Consider the following 6,542-nt stretch of genomic DNA (forward strand, 5'->3'; position numbering starts at 1 on the left):
AGTGGATGTAGTCTGTTTGGATCTTCAAAAAGCATTCAATAAGTTATCAAACAAGTGGTTATTACACCAATGTAGGTCCCATGCAATTTGGGGATAATATATTAGTATAGATTGAGTAGTAGTTAACAAACAAAAAACAGAGAGTAGGAATAACCGAGTTATTTTCGGCAGGAAAGCTGTAAGTAGTTGGATACTGCAAGGATTGGTGCTCGGGACTCAGTTATTTCCATTCTGTATCAATGACTTAGATGAGGTGACTGAATGTCATGTTATCCATGTTTGCCGATGATATAAAGTGAGGTGGCAAAGTAAACTGTGAGGAGGATGCAAAGGGGGAGAAAAGGGATTTAGACAGACTAAGTATGTGGGCAAGAATGTGAGAGATGGAATATAATGGGGAGAAGTGTACAGTTACACACTTTGGCAGGGCGGCGCAGTGGTGAGCACCGCAGCCTCACAGCTCCAAGGACCCGGGTTCGATTCCGAGTACTGCCTGTGTGGAGTTTGCAAGTTCTCCCTGTGTCTGTGTGGGTTTTCTCCGGGTGCTCCGGTTTCCTCCCACAAGCCAAAAGACTTGCAGGTTGATTGGTAAATTGGCCATTATAAATTGTCACTAGATTAGGTAGGAGGGAGGGAAATATGGGGACAGGTGGGGATGTTTGGTAGGAATATGGGATTAGTGCAGGATGAGGAGAAATGGGTGGTTGATGTTCGGCACAGACTCGGTGGGCCGAAGGGCCTGTTTCAGTGCTGTATCTCTAATCTAAAACAGCAATACAGAACATTTTTGAAATTAGTGAGAGAATGGGAAATGTTTACATTCAGAGGGACCCGAGTGTCCTTGTCCAGGAATCACAGAAAGTTAACGTGCAGGTACTCAACCAATTAGGAAAGCAAATGATATGTTTGTCTTTATTGCAAAGAGATTAGAGTATGAGTATTTATTGCAATTATACAGCGTGAGATCACACTTGGAGTGCTGTGCAGTTTTGGTCCCCTTATCTAAGGAAGGATATACTTTCCTTAGAGGGAGTACAGAGACGTGCCACGAGGCTGCTTCCTAGGATGAGGGGATTGTCCTATGAGAAGAGATTGAATAGACTAGGCCTCTATTCCCCAGAACTCAGTAGAGTGAGAGGTAATCTCACTGGCAGATAAAATGCTCAGTGGCTTGACATGGTAAATGCTGGGAGGATGTTTCCTCTAGCTGGGCAATCTAGAATGAAGGGTTACAGTCTCAGTATAAAGGGCTTGGTCATATTTGACTGAGAAGAGGAGATTTTCTTTTCAGTCAAAGGGTTATGAATCTTTGGAATTCTGTATCCCAGAGAGCTCTGGATGCTCAATCATTGTGTAGATTCAAGAGAAATCGATAGGTTTTTGGATATTAAGGGAATCAAGGGGGCTGTGCCAGTGTGGTAAGATGGAGTTGAGGTAGGAGAACAGCTGTTATATTATTGAATGGTGGAACTATTTCGATGGGCAGAGTGGCCACTCCTGCTCTTATTTCTTATGTAAACTTTCATTCCCTCCCAGGGATTGTTTTATTCTTCAAAAAGAGAAATACTGCAGCCGCTCGAAATCTGAATAACAGAAGATTCTGGAAACACTCAGCAGTTCCAGCAGTATCTGTGGAGAGAGGAAGGGAGGAGCAATGTTTCAGGTCTATAGAAGGGTCACAGAACTGGACCATTAACCCGAGCTTCTCTTCTCCACAGTTGTTTCCGGACTGGCTGAGTGTTTTCAGTATTTTAGCTTTTTTTCTTTCTATATGTTATCTCTTTCCCTTTTGACTGTTTGCTGTGAAACTTTCAGCATTGTGCTCAGTTCTTTGTGTCGTTATGTTTTCTTTATTTGAAGTAATGCAAATAGTATCCTGAAAAATCAGACAGAAATACTGCTCAATGTAGTGTAATATATAACAGGGCACATTTGCAAATATCAGATCAATGTAGTAAACATTTTTATTAAGAATTGATTACTTTTATTTTCAGTATAAAAATGTGAAGCAATATGAGTTTATTACAAAGTTTATTACCTCACATTACCTGTTTATTAACCCTGACAGGCTGTGGCAATTTCTGCTTCTATTTTGCAGTTCTCACTTTCAGCTAGCAAATGTCAGCAATCTGTGATCCAGTGCAGTTTACAGATCAGACAGTCAACACGACATGCAATAATTGTTCAAATTATGGAGGACAGGTGGGATTTAGAAATACTGGGAAAGGAGATGAGTTGTTATTACACTGAGTTTGCCCAAAGATCAGAGACACCATTGTGGCAAATCAGTCTGTTGTCCTGTACATGAGAATGAGAATCATTCTTTATTTGTGGCTATCTGTCAGTCTCTATTACTGAGTGGGAGTGTGGGATTCATGCTGCATTGGTCAGTCTCTGGTACAAAGTGTCATATTCACTCTGAATGTATAAGGCTCTGGAACTGTTTGTGTGTGTGGAATTCATTCTGCATCTGTCAATCTCTGGTACTATATATGAATGTGGCATATATGTTATAGCTCTCAGTGTCACTGTATGTGTGTGTGGGTTTCATTTGATATCTGTCAGCCTCTGTTTCTGTACACGACTGTCAGATTCATACTGTGCCAAAATGTCCCTGTTGCTGTATGTGACTGTGTGATTCATTCTGTATCTGTCATTCCCTGGTATTATGTGTCAGTATAGACTCATTCTGTATCCCAGTCACATGCACTATATTTGAGAGTGCGATTAATTCTGTACCTTTAAGTCACTGGTATTATATGTAAGTGTTGGATTTCTGTTGGATCTCTCAGTTATTTTTTCTGTTGTGAATTTGGGATGGTATAACATCTGTCAGTCTCTGGTACTGCCTGTGAGTGTGTATTTTGTTCAGTATCTGTCAGTCTCAGGTACTGTCCGCATGTGTACTTTTTGTTCAATATTTTCAGTTTCTGGTACTGCCTGTGAGTGTAGGTTATGTTCAATGTCTGTCAGTCTCTGGCACTGCCTGTGAGTGTAGGTTATGTTCAGTATCTGTCAGTCTCTGGTACTGCCTGTGAGTGTGGGTTTTGTTCAGTATCTGTCAGTCTCTGGTACTTCCTGTGAGTGTGGGTTTTGTTCAGTATCTGTCAGTCTCTGGTACTTCCTGTGAGTGTAGGTTATGTTCAGTATCTGTCAGTCTCTGGTACTGCCTGTGAGTGTAGGTTATGTTCAATGTCTGTCAGTCTCTGGCACTGCCTGTGAGTGCAGGTTATGTTCAGTATCTGTCAGTCTCTGGTACTGCCTGTGAGTGTGGGTTTTGTTCAGTATCTGTCAGTCTCTGGTACTTCCTGTGAGTGTGGGTTTTGTTCAGTATCTGTCAGTCTCTGGTACTGCCTTTGAGTGTGGGTTTTGTTCAGTATCTGTCAGTCTCTGGTACTGCCTGTGAGTGTAGGTTATGTTCAGTATCTGTCAGTCTCTGGTACTGCCTGTGAGTGTGGGTTTTGTTCAGTATCTGTCAGTCTCTGGTACTTCCTGTGAGTGTGAGTTTTGTTCAGCATCTGTCAGTCTCTGGTACTGCCTGTGAGTGTGGGTTTTGTTCAGTATCTGTCAGTCTCTGGTACTGCCTGTGTGTGGGATGCATTCAGTAGCCATTAATCTCTGGGTTAGTTTGTCATTCTGGATTCACTCTACACACAATTACATAGTATTTACAGCACAGAGACAGGCTTTTCTGCCCAAGTGCTGGTAGTTCCAATGAGGTTACTCCAACCCTACTTCATCTAATCCCATCAGCAATTCTCTCAAATTGTTTCTGCCTCATTTAATCATTTAGCTTGATGTTAAATGTAACAATGTTCAGCAGCTCAAGTGCTGTCAAAGCAGGGTAAAGAAGATTCCCCTGAGTTATTCATTTAATTTATTACTGACTATTTCATATCGACAGCTTTGGACTCCACCACAAGTGGGAAACATCTCTACCTCTACCCTAACGAAACCCTTCATATTATGCAATGCTTCTATTAGGTGACCACTTAGAGAAAAGAGCCCAGGCTTGTTCAATAGTATGAACTCCAGTGGAACATATAGCTCATTTTGCATTTATGGAATAAATACTGTATCTCAGTCTGAAACTGTATGTGATTTTAGATTGGCATATAATGTGTAGCTCAGGCTGCAATAAATAACTGAGACAATATCTTTCACTCTAACACTATATTTTTGTGGAGTGCTATGTTATTTGTCATTCAGTCTGTTCTGATAGAATATATAATGCTACCTTTAAGTCTGAGGCAATGGGGGGTCAGGTACAGGGTCCGGGGGTGCCCAATGGGGGCGGTTGGAGCTTTGAGGGTGGCCCTCCATGGGGAACAGGGTGCCTAATCAGGAGGACCCCCCCGCAGCCCGCAAGAAAGATGCCTGGTTTTATCAGGCAGGGTTCTTGGTGCCTTTGCCACACTGCCTCCCCGCCCCCAACCCAACCGAGGATAAAATACCTGCAGCAGAGAGAGGAGGCCCATAAGTGGCTGTTCATTGGCCAATTAAGGGCCTTGATTGGCCTGGGGCAGACAGGCTGTTTCTCCCCACCCCCGTTCCCTGTAATATTGCAGTGGGTGTGGGAGGGGGTCAGAAAATTTCCATCAGATTGGAAGTTGGCAAATGTTACACTGCCTTTCAGGAAAGAAGGGAGAGAGAAAACTGTGAACTACAGGCCAGTTAGCCTAATATCAGTCCTTGGGAAAATGCAGGAAGTCTGAACAATGCATTGAGAAAAGCATTCAAACAAGTCAACATGATTTTCCTGAAGGGAAATCTTGTTTGACAAATTTATGAGAGTTTTTTGAGGATGTAACTAGCAGGGTAAAGGGAAACTAGTCATATTCCTGGATTTCCAAAAGGCATTCAATAAGGTGCTACATAAAAGGTTAATAGAGAAGATAATGGACTCATGGAATTGTGGGTAATATATTAGCATGGATAGAGGATTGGTTAATGGACAGGAAGCAAAGAGTGGGTATAAACAGATTGGCAGGCAGTGAATAATGGAGTGTTGCAAGGATAAGTGCTGGGGTCTCAGCTATTTACAATCTAAATTAATGACTTAGATGAAGAGACAGAGAGTAATGTATCTAAGTTTGCTGATGATGCAAAGGTAGGTGGAAAGGGAAGCTGTGGGAGGACATAGAGAGGCTGCAAAGAGATATAGACAAGTTCAGTGAGTGGGCAAGAAGATGGTAGATGGAGTATAATGTAGGGAAGTGTGAAGTTCTTCACTTTGGTCATAAGAATAGAAAAGTAGAATATTTGATAAAAGGTGTGAAACTTGGAACTGTTGGTGTTCAAAGAGACTTGAGTTTTCTTGTACAAGGAATACAGAAAGTTAGCATGCAGGTACAACAAGCAATTAGGAAGGCAAATGGCGTGTTGGCCTTTATTGCGAGGGGATTAGAATACAGGAATAAAGAAGTTTGCTACAATTGTACAGGATTTCGGTGAGACCACATCTGGAATACAGTGTGAAGTTTTGGTCTGCACACTTAAGAAAGGATATATGTGCATTGGAGGCGGTGCAGCAAATGTTCACTAAATTAGTCCCTGGGATGAGGGAATTGTCCTATGATGAGAGGCTGAGTAAATTGGGCCTATACTCTGGAGTTTAGAAGAATGAGAGGTGATCTCATTGAAACATACAAAATTCCAAAGGGGCTGGATGGGGGAGACACTGAGAGATTGTTTCTGCTGGTCAGACAATCTAAAACATGGGGACACAGTCCCACGATAAGGGGCTGATCATTTAGGACTGAGATGAGGAGAAATTACTTCACTCAAAGGGTTGTGAATCTTTGGAATTTTCTACTCCAGAGGATTGTGGATGCTCCATCATTGAATACATGTAAAGCTGCGATAGACAGATTTTTGATCTCTCAGAGAATCAGGGGATAAGGCGAGCAGGCGGGAAAGTGGAATTGAAGCCTAAGATCATCCACGATGGTACTGAATGGCGGAGCAGGCTCCACGGGCCACATGATCTACTCCTGCTCCTATTTTGTGTGTTTTTGTGTTCTGACTACTTCTGCTGTCGGTGATTGTGGAATTGATGTCTCTGCTCTCTGTGAGTGATACTGTACTTACTGTGTGTGAGGAGCTGGCTGCACTTCCCCTTGTGTCGAGGAATCACTGCATTTATTCAGCTTCCTCAAGTATTGCCTGTAGAAAGAAAAAGTATTAATTATAATTCAGGAAGAGATGTGGTGGACGTTACAAGAGAGACCAAAACAATTTTTCAATGAATAATCATTGTGAACAATCACAAAGGAAAGCCAGCAACACAAACAGAGTCAGTGTCTGATTCCACTGCAGTCCTGCAGCCCCCAGCTACTGCATACCAGGGGCTTTGGCCATTTTACAACAATTAAATAACATCCAGAAACAAACCACTGGGCCATGAACGGGACTGACCGACGGAACAGGGACTTTTACACAGGTCAGATTTCCTGTTCCCGCTCCCATGGTCTAACCGTTCAAATGAAACCAAACAGCCGCTGTTTAAAATGTGTCCTTCGCACTTCTCACCTGGTGCCTAT

The sequence above is a fragment of the Heterodontus francisci genome, unplaced genomic scaffold, assembly GCF_036365525.1.
Source record: "Heterodontus francisci isolate sHetFra1 unplaced genomic scaffold, sHetFra1.hap1 HAP1_SCAFFOLD_61, whole genome shotgun sequence".
NCBI lineage: Eukaryota > Metazoa > Chordata > Chondrichthyes > Heterodontiformes > Heterodontidae > Heterodontus > Heterodontus francisci.